Source organism: Schistocerca serialis, chromosome 7 (assembly GCF_023864345.2).
Source record: "Schistocerca serialis cubense isolate TAMUIC-IGC-003099 chromosome 7, iqSchSeri2.2, whole genome shotgun sequence".
NCBI classification, from domain to species: Eukaryota; Metazoa; Arthropoda; class Insecta; order Orthoptera; family Acrididae; genus Schistocerca; species Schistocerca serialis.
This window is the reverse complement of record NC_064644.1, coordinates 631,925,861-631,948,989: the sequence shown is the minus strand read 5'-3', so window position 1 is coordinate 631,948,989 and position 23,129 is coordinate 631,925,861. Positions and strand designations below refer to the sequence as shown.

The 23,129-nt window shown below is 38.4% G+C and overlaps 1 pseudogene; it reads left to right on the top strand.

Annotated features, from left to right (window-relative positions):
- LOC126412427 (14 kDa phosphohistidine phosphatase-like) overlaps window positions 1-23,129 on the top strand; it is a 47,253-nt pseudogene that overhangs the window by 2,874 nt on the left and 21,250 nt on the right.

Genomic DNA, 23,129 nt, shown 5'->3' with positions numbered 1-23,129 from the left:
TCTGATTCTGCTTTTCGTGGCACTTATGCAGTCTAGGGAGTACATGCGCTGATCACGAGAAAAGTACCTATTTTTGAAGGAAACACGTATTTCTGAAGATATAAGCATATATATGCGCTGAATACCAAAAATTTTTTTATTTCAAAACTTGAGTGTTACAGTCATATCTGACGCGCTCTTCACGAAAAAAGTACTTATTTTTCATTTGGATGCAAAGAAAAAATCAGTTAACTGTCTCAAAAATTTTTTTTGTATCAAAAATGACATATTGCATATGTATGCACGGATTTTAATTTTTATTTCCCCCCCCCCCCCCCCTCTCTCTCTCTCTCTCTCTCTCTCTCTCTCTCTCTCTCTCTCTCTCTCTCTCTCTCTCTCTCTCTCTCTTTCTCTTCAAGAAAGGTGGAATTAATAACAAAATTGTGGAATGGATTTTCCCCAAAACGTTGACGCCAGAGAAATTCCGCCATGTAGTTATTCAGCATAGCACAGTGAGTTCTGAAAGGCCTTATAGGATTTTTTTCTTTAGCTTTTTGCCAGACTGACTCCATGTGATTTGTGGTTGCGTTTGTAAAGGGATCGAGAAAATAAAGCGAATGATTAACAGCCAGATTATTGTAGCCCAAGTTACCTATGGTGTTGTAAGTTGCCACAAATCAGAAACTGCTGTGGTTCCAGTAGCAAAACATACTGTTGCAAAATTGGCAGCAAATGGGTAGCATCACGTTGTGGCACAGCAACCATAAAGCTTTGCTTCGTCTCAACGTCATAACCACCAAAGACCCATTGCTCTTGCACCTATGACTTCGATGGTGCTGACGAAGCAGCTCTCGTCTATTTCAACAGTATGGCCAGGGCCGCCCAAAAGTATTGGCTCAATTAAGAAATATTCATGGCAGATATCTCTACAAAATTGGCACCAATCGACCACAGTGTGCTCGCTGCCAATTTTGAGCTCCCTCATTAAAAACTTTTGCCTATTGCGTTCGAAAACCCACATGTAAGACAGTTGCAAAATTTTAGAAATGTCTAAATGACTGTCAGCAAAAAATGACATTTTCCTGATTGAACATTTCTTTCTACAGTCCCTGCCAATGGAGCAGCTCCAAATTTCGCCATCTTTCCCTGTAGTTTTCTCCAGCTTCATCTCGTTGTATCCAACACAATACCCATTTTCACACACCATATCGTTCTTCGTAAGACCTTGTTGCCTAGCCCATTGTATTGAGCTTTGGGTGTTCTCCATAACATGGTATAAATCTTCCATTACAAAGTCGCTCAAATCTGTAAAATTGCTCGCCATTTTGGCACACGCAGTAATATACGATACTTCAAAATGGACAGCCACAACAGAAAAATATAGGTTGTTGGTCGCACTGATCAAGATGCATAACTGTGAGCAACAGGGACATATACCATATGCAACAATATGCAAAGCCAACAATAGCTATCATGGTAAGGATGTATGAAACTGTAAGCATTACCAATGGCTAAAGAACTCTGTGAAGAAATATATTAAAATGTCTGCAGCATATTGGCATAGCAACATGAATAACCTGGTGAAAGCAGGCAGTTAATTAATCTTTTTTCCCCCCCACCTCCATATGAAAATACGTACTTTTTTGGTATTCCATGCATATATATGCTTATTTCTTCAGAAATATGTGTTTGCTTCAAAAATAGGTATTTTTCTCATGATCAGCGCATGTACCCCCTAAACTGCGTAAGTGCCATTTTCGTTATTGCAGATGATGGTTTTTTGGTATTGTGGGCTTGGTTTGAGCTATATAGGTCGAGTGAACGGTATGATTCCTGCTGGCTTTGTGGCTGTAGCATTATGTCGTAGGTTGAGACTTTTTTAGGGGTGATGTGATGTGATGTTTTGTATTGTTAAAATTAGGTTGTCCTTGCCCTAGACCCCCTATTTCCCGCGGTTGTTCTGTAGTTTCATTTTATCATTGAAGTAAGATTACTTTCACTGTTTCTATTTTCCTGCAGGTTTGTTGGCATGTGTACATAGTGACAATATTGTCGACATTTTGTATACTCTGGATTTAGGCGTTTCTGTCATATAGATGACGTCATGGGTCAAAGCAGATGGGTTAAATCGGATGCTTCCCTAATGCCGAGTTCCGAAGGTTTAATTGGATCTACTGACACTGCCTTTGACTGGTAGCATGCTACTGATGATGTGGTGTGTGTGATATCCATGCACAAAACTTCCACACAAACACATGGGTTGTTTCACAATGCCGTAATTAGTTTCAACCAGTCAGTGGTAGTCTTCAGACGAAAGGCATATGCTGAAGCTGATGGTAGACAGAGATCTGTTTCTGTTGTGTTCAATGTTGTTGAGAACAGAATGGAAACCAGTATGTGCCTTTACCCTAAAGGCGTTAGCTGGCTTGTCAAAATTGGATACAGCATTGTGAAATGCTTGTGAGATTATGTCAAAAAATATATAAAAGAATTTTAGATCCCTTACCTCTAAAACAGTATGTCATTTTTTTTTTCCATATTTATATTGCTTCTGCATTATTTTTAAATGCAAGTTGGGGAGCCTATGATTGTTTCGTTATGAGAATAGATAAAATTGTCGTTGCAGTGTGTGGCTGATTTCGATGAGTGATTTATGTCCAGCATTTTGATGATGTGATAGGTGAAAGCAGACAGTTGGTATTGATAAAAATCAAAATTTCTGTTATGTAAGCTAGGACTAGTGGGCCAGGGAAAAAAGTAACCAGTCGCTCGGTCATTTCAGAAAAAAATTGATATTTGCTGGATGAATTCCCGAATGTTTAATGGGTTTAAAGACATTTTTAAAAAAATTTTATTCTCAACATTTAGAAACAGTGGCTATTTTTTGCTTTTACAGGCATCTGTTTTTTAAAAATTATTCAGTACTGAGTTGCCCCAGAAATTTCAAATAAGAATCATTAACTGGACTATAAATTAAAAACCATGATAACCATGATGAATGTATTCCTTAATATAGGCCCTACTTTTAATGGCTCAAACTTGTTGATTGCAAGCTAAAAAAGCTCATTCTTTAAACTATTTAATTGGATAGATAAAAATTCTACTCATCAAGCAGCGGCAGAACACATACATAAAAGACAGCTGTAATTGGCAAGCTTTTGGAGCCAGTGGCTCCTTCTTCAGGCAGAAGGGTGGAAGGGGAAGTAATCGAGTGAAGGAGGAAGACTGGAGAGGTCTAGGAAAAGGGGTAGATATTGGTTAAGTCACCCAGAACCGCTGGTCAGAGGAGACTTACCATACGGGATGAGAAGGAAAGACATTACTTACGGTAAGTCTCCTCTGACCCGCTGTTCTGGGTGACTTTCCCGATATCTACCAATTTTCCTAGACCTCTCCAGTTCTCTTCCTTCACCCCTCTTCCGTCTTTTATGTGCGAGTTCTGCTGCCACTTGGTGAGTAGATTTTTTATCTACCCTAATTGTATTTTTCCAAAGTAAGAGTATTTTCTCAGCCTTAATATTTATTGTGCTGTTACACTATACAGTATAACTACTTCTTATAGTGAGAAGCTTACACAAAATGTACACTATTTTAAAAAATTGATTTTTTGAATTTTTTCATTCTTTGACCTACAATATCTTTGTAAGGAGAGCAGATAAAAGTCTGAAAATTACACACTTAATGGATCTTCATGATATCAAACTTAAATTGGAAGTAACAAACAGAAAATATTGTGGGGAAGGGTAGTCAAAGACTGCAATTTATTGGCAGTACTAAGGAGATTGCCTACACTACGCTTGTCCGTCCTCTTTTAGAATTCTGCTGCGCGGTGTGGGATCCTTGCCACATAGGACTGACAGAGTACATTGAAAAAGTTCAAAGAAGGGCAGCACATTTTGTATTATTGCGAAATATGAGAGAGAGTGTCACAGAAATGATAATGGATTTGGGCTGGACATCATTAAAAGAAAGGCATTTTTTGTTGCAACAGAATCTTCTCATAAAATTCCAATCACCAACTTTCTCCTCTGAATGTGAAAATATTTTGTTGACACTGACCTACATAGGGAGAAACGATCACCACGATAGAATAAGGGAAATCAGAGCTCGAACGGAAAGACATAGGTGTGTTCCTTCTTTCTGCGCTCTATACGAGATTGGAATAATAGAGAACTGCGAAGGTGGTTCGATGAACCCTCTGCTAGGCACTTAAATGTGATTTGCAGAGTATCCATGTAGATGTAGACAAGCCTGTACAAATTTGTGTGTTGTCATCCCCCTTCCACCAACATCTGTTCACTCACACTTAGTTAATAATGAGCCCTTGAAGTGTGCAGTTGAACAATGGAGTCTCAAAATAACGAGAATAGTTTTTCTAAGTGTTGGTTACTAACCTTGAAAACTCAATAGTGTGTCATTTAATTGCCAAAGTCAGGATAAATTTCTGAAGGACAAAAGCAAACCTTGGCAGTTGATGAATGTATAGTTATTGCTGACTTTTCTGAAAACTATTCCTTTGTTGTTCAAGTGAAATACAAGGGCACCACTGGGTAAACAAACAGGCCACAGTTTGTCCATTTATGTTCTGTTATAAAGATCCAGATAAACTAGAGTCATAGTTTTTGTGTTGCAAATGATTACTTTGAGCACAAAGCTACAGCAGTGCATGCTTTTCACCTGCAGTTAACAAACTACGTAAAACAGCACGACAGTTCCATAAACAAACTGATGAACTTTTCTGATGGTGCTGCAAGCCAATATAAAAGCAAACAAATATTAATATCTCCTTTCTCAAAGAAAAAAGACCGTTGGCTCGGTGCAGAATAGCACTTTTTTGCATCATGCCCTTGGAAGAGTGAGTGTGATGGCATAAAGGGTACAACAAAGTGAGCTGTCACAAAAGCTAGTCTGCAACGGACCTATGAGAACCAAATCTGGACACGTCAAGAAATGTTCAAATTCTGTATAAAGAATGGGTAAAAGGGATTATGTATGTTTCATTAAATGTGAGGAAATACTAGAACTCTATGCCAATGTCTTGGAGGAAAGATTCAAAACTTGTCAGAAGATTAAAGGCACCTGATCTTTTCATTGTTTTATACCTTAGTCATACAACTTGCTCAACTGTAAGTTCACATCAACATCCTCTGATAGTGAACGTCATCACTGTGGAAAACTTGTACCACTGACACTTCAAAGGAAGGACATAGTGGCTTGTGTCTATGGCGAACAGTGGTGGATTGCCAAAGTTGGTAACATTGCTCGTCAAAACCAAGATGTGGATGTTACATTTTACCAGCACCAAGAACCCCGTTTAAAAAATTTGAAAAGGATCAATTCGAGAGGCCCGTTAAAAATCATTAAAGGAGTTGTCTTCTCCCCTGGAATTTATGACTGTGACTAGGCGAACATTTAACCCTGTGCCCAACATGAGTGAAGAAATATCTCTGTTGTTCAATAAACAACATAGTAAAAACAAATAAGTTGAAAACGGGATAATGTAATGAATTGTCTCATTTTTTAAAGAGTTATCCTAGATATTTTTAAGTTATGTAATTTATACACTGTTTCCATCAGCCCAGATATTGCAAACAGTAAGAAACATATTTTTGACTCATATTTGAAATTTTTTTTGTCCATGGAATCTCAAGGTTGAAATTTATACAGAAGTTTGATATCATAAAGGTCTATTAAATGTGTAATTTTCAGATTTATATCTGGTCCATTAACAAAGATTTGCAGACCAAAGAATGAAAAAATTCAAAACATTTGTTTTTAAAGTGTTTTTAAGTATAAGCTTGTCATAATTGTTTCTCTAAAAAAAAAAAAAAAGGTATCTGTACTGAGTAGTGTAATACCACAAAATGTATTAAGGCTAAGAAACTACTCTTTGGAAAGATAGTATTAAAAATGGGTTTTTTAAATTTACAACCAACAACTTTGAGACATTAAAAGTGTATTCCCTAATACATTCAGCAGGGTGATCATGGTTTTAATTTATAGTCCAGTGTCTGCTGAAATAAATACCTCTTATATGAAAGGTCTGGGGCAATCCATTACCGAATAATTTAAAAAACCACAGACACTTATAAAAGTGTAAGAATGCTTGCAGCCTGAAACAAAAATGGCTGCTCTTTCTAAACGATAACCAATAAATGTTTTTAAAAAATATTTTTGAGTCCACCAAACATGAAGGAATTCACCCAGCGAATTCTTTCTACGAGAATGCAGTTGTCTCTCTTTGTAATTTTATGGCTTTCTCAAGTATGTTTCCCTTTGGATACAATTAATTGATAGTTTTATGGTTTGGATGGTGTACGATCTTCCACAGAATGCTTGTATTTACTTAATAGGCACACGTTTCAAAATCCAAATATTAGATCATTATTTCTCTGAAGGAAACATTTTTTCCAGTATAAATCCTAGAGGCAGAATTGTATTGTTTACATTGTGACTGCACCACTACTCTTCTCTCACCTGTTGTATATAAATATTTCTGGAATAATTTTAACACCTGTTTAACAGGACACTAATGACAGCAGTAGAGAAGCTTGCCGCTGTTCCTGATGTGGATATCGACCCAGAGGGAACATTTAAGTATGTTCTAATACATGTCTTTGGTCCAGAGGGTCCTGATGGCAAAGAACCGAGCAAATTAGTGGTCAGTAACTGGTAAACTAATATTTGGTCAACTTTGTGATACATTATTATTTGAGAGACAGTCGTTTGCATCATTTTTCAATTTTCTCAGTTGAATTTTTCTTTTGATGTCGGTGACTTGCAATGGGGAATTGTAGCCTAAGGTTGGTTGTTATCTGCATAACATAGTGTTTCAGTGTTTACTGTTAAATTGGAAGTGAGATGGTGGATGGCGATACAACTGAAAACACACAAAAGATTTTCACTGAAACACTGTTGAACTACAGTTATGGCCCTGTGTGCTATGGTATCTTTGCCAGATAGTGTTGACAGAGGATATGAAAAAGCATTCAAAGAAGAGCAACTTATGTTGTTTTATTGCTAAGAAGGGGGAGTGCGCCATGGACATGCAGGGTGTATACGACCCAGAAGATCCGGGGAAAAACCCGGGAAATTTTTCATTGTTTTTGTTTTCAGTTAAATTTTTGTAATTTTGATTGGTAAGAACCAATACTCTAACAAAGGATATTACTGTGTCTCAATACTGCAGCAATAAAACATGAACAAGAGAAAAAACGAAAATAAAACTTAAATTTCAAGGGAAATGCACCATATACAGCAACAAAACGGTGCTCGTACAAGTGTACGCCAACAGTAAAATGTGTCAAAGGCTTTAGGAAGACTGTGCAATGCTTTGTAACAGCAATTTGCCTCTGCTGAGCGTGACGTCACAACTGTTTACATTAAATTCATTTTAACAGTTACGAGCTCGATCACGCACATGCACATGCACAGTTGAGTAGTACCTTCTCCCGCTTCTGGCTACAGAAATTGTTGGCTGTGTAAGCAGTCGCAGCAAGCAGCTAGATGCTACCGGGAAAAATTTTACTGGAGCGCCCAAGCTGCCAGATTTATACATGCGCAGGAGGTCCAAATCTAGGGAAGGGGGGGGGGGCAAATTCATATTCTTGAGGGGGGGGGGGGAGGAAACCTTGTTTCACAAAGCGACTCGCATCCAGCGCACGTTAGTTTGTTAGTTTATTGATTATTCATATTACTTTGAAACTCATCCCTGTCGGTTTTTGAACATTTTTAACACATTCTAGTTGATTTTGAATGAATCGCAAGTTGATTTGTGAATGCGTGCGTAGTGTACATGTTTCCTCTGTCAGTGGAATCTGACAGAGCTGAGCGAAGTAAGGCTGAACGGATGAATGCCAACCGCTGTCTGATTGTGTGGTTGATTGTGTTTGCAAATGATGAGCGTTGTTGTAATTACTAGCGGAATCCATAGATTCAGACTACAGGAGTGGAAATAAACGAATAACAGGTAAGAATGATTACGTATTACCTTCTCGGTGTATACAAGAAAATGAAATTTTGACAAAAAATTTTTGGGCAGATCGCTATACTAGTAAGGGCGAGTTGTGCAGTCCACAGCTAGCAGCTACTTTAGGTTCTGTTCTGGAAGAAGCACGGAAAACGTGTTGTACGACCATGTAACAATGCCTAACCGGAAAATAATCACGGGATAGCTAAACCGGTGATTCTGGTAGAGTTAATGAAGTTAACCTGCAAATAAGCTTTGGCATTGGCAGGAATAGTTACAGAATTAGTGATAACAAGACTGTTTGTTAGAATGATGAAGGAGAAGAAATGGGGGCATCACACAAATTATGGAACAATATGACGATTCCAAGTTCGTATAAAAATTTCATACTACTACTTTTCGATCTCGTGCTTGAGAAACTGGAGTGTATGAATGAAGTGTGAAACTATTTCCTAACGTAAAGCTTTTTGCTTGTAGTTGGCCTAATAGGCATTTGATATGGGTACTTTGTGAATTATTTTCTGTCCTTACAAAAAAGACCGTTTGTGCCAAAACAGTCTCATTTATTTTGTGTGTATTACAATTGTTGTAGTATTAGAAAGGCCTATTTTGTTTTATCTAGCAGACAGTGACAAAATAGATGTAATCAGATCAGGAAACAACACCAGTCTTGGGTCCTATTTGTATTAACAGCTTTTTCAGTATTAGACAACGACATTTCGACTTTTCGTGTAGCAAAATGTTTGACGAACTTTGATGAGGTAATAGATTCTTTCACAGAAGGAAAGCACTCCATGTAAAGCTGTACCAAGATTAGAGGGTAAAAAATTCTAGGAGCTAAGGATTGAAGAAACATGTATTGTCTTGCTTGTCTCATGTCTTTACTGGGTTTATGTATCCTATATTTAATTTTATGTCACACAAAGCAGCAAGTTGTGAGCTGATAGGGAACAAAGAGTGCAGATTTTCTGAAGAGTTCTTTCTTTTAAAAAAAAAAGAGGGACAGAATGTCAAACCGGCCAACTGTAAACAGGAGACCTGAATATGGTTTGATGGCATCCATTACAAAATATACACATTTCAATTCCACAGAGCGAAAAATTTCCTCGAACACACATGTTGCATGCATCAGACCCTTCAGAAAGACGTGCACTACAAAATGAACTTAAAGGACGGGTATACACTCGCGCACACACACACACACACACACACACACACACACACACACACACACATATCCATCAACACATATACAGACACAAGCAGACATATTACACGTTTTTTCGAAATTTTCCCGAATTTGTCCGTCCTTTAACGTGTTTTAGCAGCAACACAACCACCTAACCTTTATGCACATTGCTGTCTCAACTTAACCTACACTTTTTCGCCTTTTTTCATACCAGATCTCCAGTTGCTTTCTAGTTCACCTTTATCTCTACCCATATATTTTTATCTTTCATTTTCATTTCAACCTCATGTTACACTTTCCACCTTCTAATACCATGTCACCCTCACAACACCCCCACAAAAAATGGTCTTTAAATATGTCTGCTTGTGTCTGTATATGTGTGGATGGATGTGTGTGTGTGCGTGAGTGTATACCCGTCCTTTTTTCCCCCTGAGGTAAGTCTTTCCGCTCCAGGGATTGGAATGACTCCTTACCCTCTCCCTTAAAACCCACATCCTTTCGTCTTTCCCTCTCCTTCCCTCTTTCCTGATGAGGCAACAGTTTGTTGCGAAAGCTTGAATTTTGTGTGTATGTTTGTGTTTGTTTGTGTGTCTGTCGACCTGCCAGCACTTTCATTTGGTAAGTCACATCATCCATAAAATTTTTTTTTTAACGTCCTATCTCAAACGCTCGAGGGGATGGCGGGGTATTGCCCCGGTTCGGAAATTTTAGAGATCCGGGACTGATGCGCAGAACAGTCTGAATTACAGTTGGGAAGTGGGTAGTCTCCACGTGACCCATTTTTACATTTAGTGTTTTTGCTGTTTCCTCTTCATTTACTGCTCCCACGTCAAATGAAGACAAAACAGATTTCTGTGGCCGGGAGCTATCAAGTGAATTAAAATACATTCACATAATTATGGAAGGCTAAACTGTGTTATTAGTTGCAGATTTTATTTTATTTCCATCTTTCTGACAGTTAAGCATTAATTGCCTTTTAGAACAATGAAGTTATTTTTGTTGGTTTGCCATAGAAATTTTCTTTCATTAATCTTTTCCACTAAGGCAGACAATATATTTGAGACAAAGTGTTTAATTCCACACACTGTGTTTGCTGCATTTCAAGTGCACATTTTCAACTTCTAGCACATTTGGCATTACGCCATAATAAAGAACCAAACATGAGACAGGCCAGTACTGGTACTCGAAGAAAATTTACATCCCAAAAACCACATAGAAAAGCTTAATAACAGGTCGTGGGATTCAGGACATACAAATTTGCACTTTAAATGTGAACATTTTAGTATGGGCCATGAAATTCCGATTCTCTTGGAGTATCCTCTGATGTCTTGTTTCTTACATAATGTAATATCTTTTATTGTTTCACACGTACGAACATGCGGGCTCCCTACGACATCGTAGCTGCGCTTGCGCAGTGATGCCTGTCATCTGGCGCTCTCTGGCAACTGCAGAAACGAACCTATTTCTAACAGGTCGTGGGAAAATATTTCGAATGGTGGGTTGAAAATCGTTACCATCAATGTACCATTCTAGCAGTTACACCAGAACTATGTGAGGTAATGTACGATGAATTTCTTAAATCACAAAGTGTTTGACTCTCATTTAAAAATCAACTCTTTGATGATGAGCTATTTAGATGAATTTTGAGCCTGGAAGATCAGACATTTATGTCGTTATTAAAAATTTTACTGGCACCTTTGTGTGATACATCTTAAATTGTAATACGCGCATAAAAGACCAACATTTTATGTGAAAGCTTAGCTTCTCTTGCAGCGTATTAATCTGATAGACCAATATTATATGTGAAGGCTTTGCGTTTCGTTTAGCAACTCTATTTACATTAATTTGAACCATTAACTTTTTCTGTTTGTGTGTTCGCGCTACTTAACAGTGATGTTGCTGTTGGTTGACTACATCACGTGTCCTAAGCTCTGAATACCTGCTGTGATCGGCTGGCGAAATCGCATGAAATGAGCTATGACTAACTTACAAAAGCACATCCCAATCTCAATTTCAATGCTTTGGAAAGTAACATGCGGTGTTTGGTGGAATTCGAGTTTATACTTTCCTAATACAAAAATATACAGCATACATGTTGCTGCACATCAAAGATCTTTCCAAAATGCGTGGTTTTTTTTTTTCTTTTCTCCTAAAGCGCCAGGAAATTCTACGCCCGTGTATGAAACCATAATCAACGGACTTACAAGTTATACAGTTCCAAGAGAAAATATACCGTCAGTTAACAGGGAAAAAGTATGTTTTCACTTGGGAGAAAGTGTATTTTTGACTGAGAAATCCGGGAATTTTTTTTCCTTGTCCGCGTATACCCTGACATGATATACAAGTTGGGCTGACAGTCATTAAAACAAAGGTGTTTTTTGTTATGATGAGATGTTTTCAGGAAATTTCCTCTGAATGGCAAAATATTTTGTTGGCCCCACCTACATAGGGAGAAATTATTATCGTGATAAAGTAAGAGAAATCAGAGCTCCCACAGAAAGATTTAAATGATATTTTTCCCCAGTGCTGTTGAAGAGTGGAATGTTACAGAAATAGTCTGAAGGCTTTTCGATGAATCCTCTGCCGAACACTTAAGGATACAGGATACTTATAAATGGTGGAAAAATCAAAATTTTTTAAATGACTTTATTAAATTCTATAGTCTTTCCTGATTACATTGATATATACACTGTAGGGTTTGAAATGAAAAAAGACCTATACATACCAAATTTTAAAGTTACGGTCATGTACGAGGTGCGACAATAAAGTAATGAGACTGATTTTCTTTGCAAGGTGTGGCACCCCTGCAGGCTTGCGTAGGCACAATATCTGTGACCTTGGTCTTTAAGCCGCTTCTAGTCCAAGCGGCATGTTGAAGCAACTGCTCAGTCATGAGTTGTGCTGTAATAAGTTAACACGTGTTAGTGTCTCTCATCACAGAAATGGAACTGCATAATATTGCGCAACAGTATGCCATTTCTTTTTGCGTTAAATTGAGTGAAAACGCGACAACAACTTACGGTAAGCTTAAGAAGGCTTTTGGAGAGGAGATTATGTCAAAAGCTCAAGTTTTTGATTGGCATAAAATGTTTAGTGAAGGCAGAACAAATGTTGAAGATGAAGACTGCAGTGGACGACTGTCAACCTCACGGACGGATGTCAACTTGGCCAGGGTGCATGAACTCGTAAAATCTGATAGAAGGTTATCCATGAAAATGATTGCAGGAGAGCTACACATCAATCGAGGAACGGTTCGTCTAATAATAACATTGCTGATAATTGGATTCTGCATCACGATAATGCACCATCCCATACTGCTCTGTCAGTACAATAATTTTTTACCTCAAAACAAATTTCAGTACTACCAGAGCCACCTTATTCACCAAATATTGCTCCGTGCAACTTTTTTCTCTGTCAAAGAGTCAAAATGGTGGTCAAGGACACCATTTTCAAACAACACAAGATGTCCCAAAAGCTGTGACGAAGGTCTTGGAGGATATTACAGAAGATGAGTTCCAGAAATGTTACCATCAATGACAGAAGTGCTAAAAAAAGTGTGTACAATCTGAAGGGAACTTTGAAGGAGACAACACGAAAATTGACTAAAACTGTAAGCAACATTTTTTTTTCACATCAGTGTCATTACTTTACATTCGCACCTTGTATACTGCCATGCCCCCTTTATTTCTGTTACAGAAACCAGTATTATTTTGAAAAGAACTGTGCACTTTCTTTCTGTTTCCAGCGATTATATGTATGATACTTTGTATATGTTGGTAACAGTGCAGGTTTCTAGCGTCTGTAAATGATTATCTTTGCAAGTATTTACTTTTGTGTTCTGAAGCAGTTTGTTCACATGTTAATAAAATTTTGTTTCCCAAGTGCTACATATATTTGTGAAAATACATATTTTTTAGTGTGCCACACATCAAGAAATTCAATAAAAGGAAATTCTGTGGTAACCAGTTGACAAACAAAACAAGCCACACTGTTGAAAGTAACGTACGTGTCAGTTCTTCAGTGAAGAAATTCGCACATGGCACGCCTCCTGGTGATTCAAATTTTTGTGTTAAAAATGACGCTGTTTGTAGTGGATTTGTTGTTGTTGGTGTGGGTATCTTATCTTCTTTTATAAAGGAAGTGGAAAAATGTAAACAATGTGATGGTGTAGGCTGTCTGGAAATAACTGAACAACAACAAAGTAGCAGGAAGGGTTTAGCGTCAAAATTAGTTGGTCTGTGTAGATCCTGCAATAAATCTACCTCGAAAATGACTTCGAACATTGTGCATAATTCATATGATGTGAATTTGAAGTTAGTGTACGCAATGCGTGCAATAGGAAAAGGAAAAAAAGGCTGCACAAACGTTTTGTCATTTGATTGACCTTCCTCCTCCCAGTAGGTTCAGCAAGTACATAAGAATACTTTTAGGTGCCTTGACGGTTGTGTCTAAAGCATCTGTGAAATGTGCAGTAGAAAAAACTGTTAATATTAGTGAAACAAGGGACATTGCTGTTGCACTTGATGGGACATGGCAACATCGAGGACATCGTTCCTTGAATGGTGTTTTAAGTGCTACTTCTGTGGAGAATGGAAAAGTTTTTGATGTTGAGTGCTTATCTAATTATTGCCACACCTGCCATAGTAACACTGAAGGATTATTGAACATTAGTGTTATAATAATTATGATGGTTACAGTAGAGGTATGGAGTGTGATGGAGCTCTAAAATTATTTCAGAGGTCAGTGCCCGTTTATAACGTTAGATATACAAAGTACCTAGGTGAAGGGGAATCTAAAGCTTTCAATAAAATTAATGAGTTCAATGTTTATGGTGATAGCTTCGTAACAAAACTGGAGTGTTGTGGACATTTGCAAAAGAGGATGGGTGCTAGATTGAGGAAGCTAAGAAGAGAAATGAAAGGAAAATTGCTATCTGATGGAAAATCTCTGTCTGGCTGAGACAGATTGACAGAAACTGAAATAGACCTCCTTCAGAGGTATTAAGGACTGGCCATTAGACAAACTGCACCTCTGAATGATGATACAGCAATGAGGAAAGCTGTATGGGCCACCTACTTTCATAAGTTGTCCACAGATGACCACACTGTTCATGGACTTTGCACTAAAGGAGCAGATTCTTAGGTGTGGTTACCAAAAAGCAAAAGAAAGTGGTCAAATATACTATCAAAATATCATAAGCATTATCTTCTTGAGCCTGTTATGAATGAAATAAAACCAATTTTTAGAGACCTGAGTGGACCCTGTTTTGCTTAGTACCACATTTACTCGAATCTAAGATGCACCTGAAAAATGAGACTCGAAATCCAGGAAAAAAAAAATTCCCGAATCTAAGCCGCACCTGATATTTGAGACTTGAAATTCAAGGGGAGAGAAAAGTTTTAGGCCGCACCTCCAAATCGAAACAAAGTTGGTCCATTGTAATATGAGACACAATTTAGGTCAAATACAGCTACAGTAGTTTGGTTCGAGTCGTAAGCTCAGTAGTTAAGCTTTACCAGGTAGCCATTATTATGCGTCAGGTGCTCCATCCGTATTATACGGGTACCCTTCCTCTTTCGCGTACTTCGTTAGCGAAACAATGGCAAGAGACTGCTATTTGCTGTTACCTACACTCCTGCTTTCTTTGAGAATGATCAACAAGAAACAAATAATAGACAGCGTATGATAGAAGATATTCTGAACGGGAGTTTAGCGAAAATTTTTCTCCGTTTGAAAATCTTTGCAGGCACCTCTTTAGTACATTACATTCTGCATTGAAATTAGTCATCTTAGATTTAAAAATCTAGTCAATTGCCGTGCTTCATTTCTGACTGTATCACTATTAGGCATAAGAATAATACAGATATAAACATGGGATGATATCTATATTTTTCCGCGTTTTGCTGTTGTCTCACTCTAGTTTCGTAGTTTATTAGGCAGACAGGATTTAAATGAGTTAGCAGCAAACACGAAAGAATACATGGCAAAATGTTTATATTCTAATTATTCTTATGTGAAGAGAATACTGCATGCTATTCACAATTCATAAAAGTTCCTGTAAGGAACCATCTCTTCTCACAGTTAGGAAAAAATTCAGAACGTAGAGTTGGCCATATTGACAAACATCCCAAACAGTCTTGGCAGTGGGATTTTCGTAGTGCATTGAAATGCTGCTACATTCAAAGGTGCACAATACGGAATTTGTATTTACTTAGTTGGATAATGTATGAAAATGCAGTGGTCAAAACTCGAGGCGGAGGAAAAACTTGTCTGCCACCCCTTTTTCTTTTTCTTTTTTTTTTTTAATACACTCATGCAGAGGGTTTGGCGCCAGTATTTATCTTTGTGCCTGCAAAGCATGCCTGTGTAGCGCTACATATATTCGACAGCAGAAGTTAGTTGTGGCGGCACCTACCAACATTTTCCAGAACTTCCGCTTACTTTGCACTCAATTGTAAGCCGCAGGCGGTTTTTTGGATTACAAAAACCGGAAAAGAAGTGCGGCTCAGATTCGAGTAAATACGGTAAATGTCTTCATGGGGGCACTCAGAATACAAATGAAAGTTTCAACCATTCCATACGGGAAAGATTACTCAAGAATGTTTTTGTAGGAATAAATACATTAATAGTTGGTGTACTAGATGGTGTGCTATGTTTCAATGATGGAGTGATAGGAAGGTAGGAAGTCCTGAGAAATTTAGGCATAAAATGTGGCTCTAATATGAAAGATCAATTTCTTCTGTGTGACAGACAACGGGTGCATGAAGTTGAAAGATTCGCTCTTCAAGTTACCAAAGAAGCAAGAAGTGCTAAAAGGAATGCCAAGAGGAAGCTTGAAGATGAAAAGGCTGCAGGACGTAGACTATGCTTCAGGAATGTTCTGAGGCACAGTTTAATTGGACTCATATGTTCATTCGCAATTTCCCGCAAGTTGTTTTCTTCAGAATTCAGGTACAAATATTTCCTAAAGTTTAGAAAGCATTGCTCTAATTTTTTCTGTAACTTTCGGTAGTCCATACTTATGTAGTAGACCTAAGCTTTATTGCAGAATCAGCTAAATCATTGAAAAAATAACATTTTTATTAGGAAAAAATTATAAATATTAAATGTAAGATGTGATAATTTTTTATCCTTGTAATATACGTAATAGGTGGAATTAAATAGGTCTAGTACCTCAGCCATGTCATGCATGTCTGGTAAAAATTTGGTCTCCTTCAAATGTATAACATTGGATTAAATGGTACCTCAGTTTGAGGAAGAATTTCCTTGTTACTTTTTTTAAATAACTCTAAGCAGGTTCAAAAATATTCAAAATACTTCTAATTTGTTTAGAAAGTGTGCTCTATTACCTGATATCAACAAAAAAATCTTAAAACATATACATTATAAACAGTGCCTGAAAGAAATAGGTGTTGATTTTTACATAATATTGAGCTGGAAAAATGCCATGTATCCTTAAGTGTGAACTGCCAGATAGCTGTGTAGATTTACACGAGAAATATCGTCTGGTTTGCACTGATGATGTAATGATGTGAGTGGGCTGAATGCATTTTTTTTTTTTTTTTTTTTTTTTTTTTAACGCCTGCTTTGGTGACGGAAGCAATGCATTCAACTTCCAGAAAGAAATTATCTCACAAAACAGGCCTTTGACTAAACTTCATAAAGTGCCGTACTGTGCTGTTTTATGGTATAGAGCAGATGTTACCAACAAGTATTCCATTGGTTCTCCATCATTTGAAAAAAACGTTGTTTTCACTAAAACACAGCTACATTTACAACTCCATTTTTCCTGTACAGTGTTCTATAATACATACAATTGTGACTTTAAATGACAACTTTGAATTATCAAGGACATCAGTTTTTTTTTCCCCCCCAAATTTAATGTGCCATTATCAACAGAATGATTGCATGCAGATCATTATATTGGCGTGTGAGGTTTTGGGATTGACATTTATTTTTTTTATCGCATAGGGGTAATGCAGGAGTAGGTTTAATAATGAATAGGAAAATAGGAATGCGGGTAAGCTACTACAAACAGCATAGTGAACGCATTATTGTGGCCAAGATAGATACGAAGCCCACACCTACTACAGTAGTACAAGTTTATATGCCAACTAGCTCTGCAGATGACGAAGAAATTGAAGAAATGTATGATGAAATAAAAGAAATTATTCAGATTGTGAAGGGAGACGAAAATTTAATAGTCATGGGTGACTGGAATTCGAGTGTAGGAAAAGGGAGAGAAGGAAACATAGTAGGTGAATATGGATTGGGGGACAGAAATGAAAGAGGAAGCCGCCTGGTAGAATTTTGCACAGAGCACAACATAATCATAACTAACACTTGGTTTAAGAATCATGAAAGAAGGTTGTATACATGGAAGAACCCTGGAGATACTAAAAGGTATCAGATAGATTATATAATGGTAAGACAGAGATTTAGGAACCAGGTTTTAAATTGTAAGACATTTCCAGGGGCAGATGTGGACTCTGACCACAATCTATTGGTTATGACCTGTAGATTAAAACTGAAGAAACTGCAAAAAGGTGGGAATTTAAGGAGATGGGACCTGGATAAACTAAAAGAACCAGAGGTTGTACAGAGATTCAGGGAGAGCATAAGGGAGCAATTGACAGGAATGGGGGAAATAAATACAGTAGAAGAAGAATGGGTAGCTTTGAGGGATGAAATAGTGAAGGCAGCAGAGAATCAAGTGGGTAAAAAGACGAGGGCTAGTAGAAATCCTTGGGTAACAGAAGAAATATTGAATTTAATTGATGAAAGGAGAAAATATAAAAATGCAGTAAGTGAAACAGGCAAAAAGGAATACAAACGTCTCAAAAATGAGATCGACAGGAAGTGCAAAATGGCTAAGCAGGGATGGCTAGAGGACAAATGTAAGGATGTAGAGGCCTATCTCACTAGGGGTAAGATAGATACCGCCTACAGGAAAATTAAAGAGACCTTTGGAGATAAGAGAACGACTTGTATGAATATCAAGAGCTCAGATGGAAGCCCAGTTCTAAGCAAAGAAGGGAAAGCAGAAAGGTGGAAGGAGTATATAGAGGGTCTATACAAGGGCGATGTTCTTGAGGACAATATTATGGAAATGGAAGAGGATGTAGATGAAGATGAAATGGGAGATACGATTTTGCGTGAAGAGTTTGACAGAGCACTGAAAGACCTGAGTCGAAACAAGGCCCCCGGAGTAGACAATATTCCATTGGAACTACTGACGGCCGTGGGAGAGCCAGTCCTGACAAAACTCTACCATCTGGTGAGTAAGATGTATGAAACAGGCGAAATACCCTCAGACTTCAAGAAGAATATAATAATTCCAATCCCAAAGAAAGCAGGTGTTGACAGATGTGAAAATTACCGAACTATCAGCTTAATAAGTCACAGCTGCAAAATACTAACACGAATTCTATACAGACGAATGGAAAAACTAGTAGAAGCCAACCTCGGGGAAGATCAGTTTGGATTCCGTAGAAACACTGGAACACGTGAGGCAATACTGACCTTACGACTTATCTTAGAAGAAAGATTAAGGAAAGGCAAACCTACGTTTCTAGCATTTGTAGACTTAGAGAAAGCTTTTGACAATGTTGACTGGAATACTCTCTTTCAAATTCTAAAGGTGGCAGGGGTAAAATACAGGGAGCGAAAGGCTATTTACAATTTGTACAGAAACCAGATGGCAGTTGTAAGAGTCGAGGGACATGTAAGGGAAGCATTGGTTGGGAAGGGAGTAAGACAGGGTTGTAGCCTCTCCCCGATGTTGTTCAATCTGTATATTGAGCAAGCAGTAAAGGAAACAAAAGAAAAATTCGGAGTAGGTATTAAAATTCATGGAGAAGAAATAAAAACTTTGAGGTTCGCCGATGACATTGTAATTCTGTCAGAGACAGCAAAGGACTTGGAAGAGCAGTTGAATGGAATGGACAGTGTCTTGAAAGGAGGATATAAGATGAACATCAACAAAAGCAAAACAAGGATAATGGAATGTACTCTAATTAAGTCGGGTGATGCTGAGGGAATTAGATTAGGAAATGAGGCACTTAAAGTAGTAAAGGAGTTTTGCTATTTGGGGAGCAAAATAACTGATGATGGTCGAAGTAGAGAGGATATAAAATGTAGGCTGGCAATGGCAAGGAAAGCGTTTCTGAAGAAGAGAACTTTGTTAACATCGAGTATAGATTTAAGTGTCAGGAAGTCATTTCTGAAAGTATTCGTATGGAGTGTAGCCATGTATGGAAGTGAAACATGGACGATAAATAGTTTGGACAAGAAGAGAATAGAAGCTTTCGAAATGTGGTGCTACAGAAGAATGCTGAAGATTAGATGGGTAGATCAGATAACTAATGAGGAAGTATTGAATAGGATTGGGGAGAAGAGAAGTTTGTGGCACAACTTGACCAGTAGAAGGGATCGGTTGGTAGGACATGTTCTGAGGCATCAAGGGATCACCAATTTAGTATTGGAGGGCAGCGTGGAGGGTAAAAATCGTAGAGGGAGACCAAGAGATGAATACACTAAGCAGATTCAGAAGGATGTAGGTTGCAGTAGGTACTGGGAGATGAAAAAGCTTGCACAGGATAGAGTAGCATGGAGAGCTGCATCAAACCAGTCTCAGGACTGAAGACCACAACAACAACAACATCGCATATCTTGAGACTTTGAGCCAAAGCTCGTGGGATGAGGTGGTACCTTGTTTACAGAAAGCTGAATATAAAATTTATAAACAAAAAATTACAGAATTAATAAAATATGAAATTAAGAGAAATTAGGATAAATTACATGTTGCATAGAGAAGTTCTCATGTATTGTGAGGGCCTCCTGTGCGGAATTCTAGCATACCACAAGGTAACCTTCGTGTGTGGATTTGAATACTTAGGTGTATCACTCTTTTTTTCTGCCCTGCTGGGAAATTTGGAAAAAAAAAACCTGGAGAAATCTAGTTTTTTGTCTCAGTAGATGAAACAGTTTGTTTACTGGGATTTCCTGCATCGTCGCTGGCTGGGTGCAGCTTAATACATGCACCGCTTCCCTACTCCCTCATTCTTACTGCTTCTCCACTTCCTACCACTCCCCTCAGCTTGCAGTCAGTGCTGCCACCACTTCTTGCCACTAGCCTAGTAGCTGCCGATGGGAGGCGTGAGGGGTGGTTTGTTTTGATATGATTCTTGGAGATTGTTGACCCAGTGGCTGGAGACAACGGTCATATGTGCACGAGTTGTGTCTGAGTGATTGTGTGAATATGTGTGTGTGTGTGTGTGTGTGTGTGTGTGTGTGTGTGTGTGTGTGTTATTTTCCAAGAAAGGCTATGGCCAAAAATTTAGTTGTGAGAGTGTGATTGTCTTTTCTACGTGTCTGTCCATGGTTCAGCGATCATCTTTACGGTGAGTTGCTACCTATCTTCATTAGCATTAATTCTCAGAGTATTTGCACAAATTGATGGATTTACCACCACCATCTCATTTCGTCAACATAATGTCAGTGACTTGTGTAAAGCTGGCCACATGAATGGACTTCCATGATGGGCCAAAACCACAGGTCATTTCTGTGGGTCTCTCTAACGGATTGGGTCTGCCGATTTGAAGCCCATCGTTTCCCAATAATGTGCAAGCCCTGCCCATCAGATCTAGTCTCGCCGATCTGTTCCCAGGCCGGCTCTGTTTGTGTGTGGTATAATGCAGTGGGTTTTCGTGATTTATCCGAGGACTCAGGACTGTGGTGCTCCTCGCAGGCCAAAGGCCATGGGCGATGGAGTTCAGGAATTGTGACTTTCTCACTGCAAGTACATTGTGCGGTACATTGTTTTATAAACATTTTATTTATTCTAGTACATTTTGGGGCTTAGAAAATAATTTATACAGGATGTACATATCTTTTTTTTTTTTTTTTACAAACATTCAGTACGCGAAACATGAGTGACCCGGCAGACATCAATACAGTAATCGAATTCGTGCCATACCTGTCCCAGCATGGCATCGTCGATTGTGATATTTGTTTCTCGTATTCTCTCCCGGAGCTCCGCTACATCACGTGGTAGAGACCATACATACACCGGATCTTAAATGTGTCCCCACAGAAAAAAAGTCACACGGAGTGAGGTCTGGTAATCAGGGAGGCCATTTCATGAAACAGCTGTTCCCTTCTGTAGCACGGCCAGTTCATCGATGCGGCAGCTCCGTATTCAGGTACCCACAAACTTAACGATGAAAATGGGGTGGAGCCCCATCCTGCTGAAAGATGAACGGAGAGCCCAATTGCATCTGAGGCATCAGCCATTGCTGCAACATATCCGAGTAGGAATATCCAGTGACAGTTCTCTTGGCGAAGAAGAATGGCCCGTACAGTTTTCGACACGACAAAGCACAAAAAACATTTACATTTAGCGAATCACACCCAAATTCAATGTATTAGTGTGGATGCTTTGCACCCCAGATTCGACAATTATGCCTGTACACTTTCCCATTAGTGTGAAAAGTGGCTTCATTGCTAAAACTTAAGCGATCAAAAATTCCATCCCCGTCCTTATTCAATTGTTGCAACTGTGAACAAAACTCAAAACACTTGTCTTTGTCGTTGTTATTGACCTTCTACCCTAGCTCCAATTTGAATGGTTTCATAGACAACTTCTGTCGCATGACTTGCCACAGTCAGTGGAGCCATTTCGAGTTCATGGGATGCACGACGCACCAATTTCTTTGGACTCCTTATGAATGTCTCTGGTATGCAATCCAAATTCACTTCACTCACACTGGGATGTCTGCTTCTCTGTGCTGGGCACAAGCAACCGGTCATAATAAATTTGTTGTGCCTTCCTTATTGGTGGTTTCTTACTGTACTTTGTTCTAAACATCCATTGAACAGCTGTAGCACACACTTTTTTTGTCGAACTCCAACACGCAGAAAGCTCGCTCCGCACCTGAACTTGCCATGTTTATGACTGGTGCTATCGGCAAATCACCAAAGTATGCTGTGGTGGTATACATGAAAAAGAACTTTCAGGGTTTCTCTTCAAAATGACATATGTGTGATATCTGTGCTATGTTTGGTTCTTGTGCAATAAATAATTGAAAGTGTTCCCAGATGTAATGTACACCCTGTATATTAGAAAGTATGAGTGATAGGAAGAACAACTGGCGGCAGTCACAGGCGGTTTGTATGCTATGTACCTGTATGTTTTGGCCTGCCTTATATACTCCTTTCAATAGGCCTACTTTTTTCTGAGGTTATTTCTGAAATCAGTGTAGGTATTTTAAATCTGTCTTGCGACTCCAAGGAAATGCGTATTTGTGTCACCAAATATGTTTAGTTTTATTGAAATAAAATAACATCAGTGGTCTTCATGGAATATTATATACCATCGTCTTTCTTTCTCCATCTAAAAACTGTTCATTACAAAAGATGCTGACATTAGTACTTAAGATTTTTGCTCATGAGGGGAAGAAATACAGAAGTCCTTACATTTTTTTTTTGTGAACTTATGTCTTTACTTGCTCTGGAGACCTCGAAATTTGTCAGGGAAAAATGCAAAAAGTTGCTGGAAATCGGGGAACGTCACTTGGGGAAACTTGCGGCAACCCTGAATGTTCACAAGCTGGCACTGCAGAGCTTGCTGACTGCATTTTTGAGGGATGAGAATATTCTTGCGAAGTGCACAGAATTGCCCCAAACTATAACACCATATGAGATAACAGAGCAAAAGTAAACAAGCTTTTGTGTTTGTGTCCAAGACATAGTGTATAGTGAAGACAGAAGTGTTCATTTTCTGCTTAAGGTGTTGAACATGATACTTCTGAGAGAGCTTTTCATCTATCTTCAGTCTTAAGAATTTAAAATGTCTGTTCGACCAGCTCAGGACAAGACTATTTCTATTTTACAAGAGTTCAGTTGTTGGCAGTGAAGTATTAATCCGTTCTCCAAAAGCCGTGTGCTGATGTTGCCAACTACCTTGTCAGCTAGATGATTTACTTTATGTTC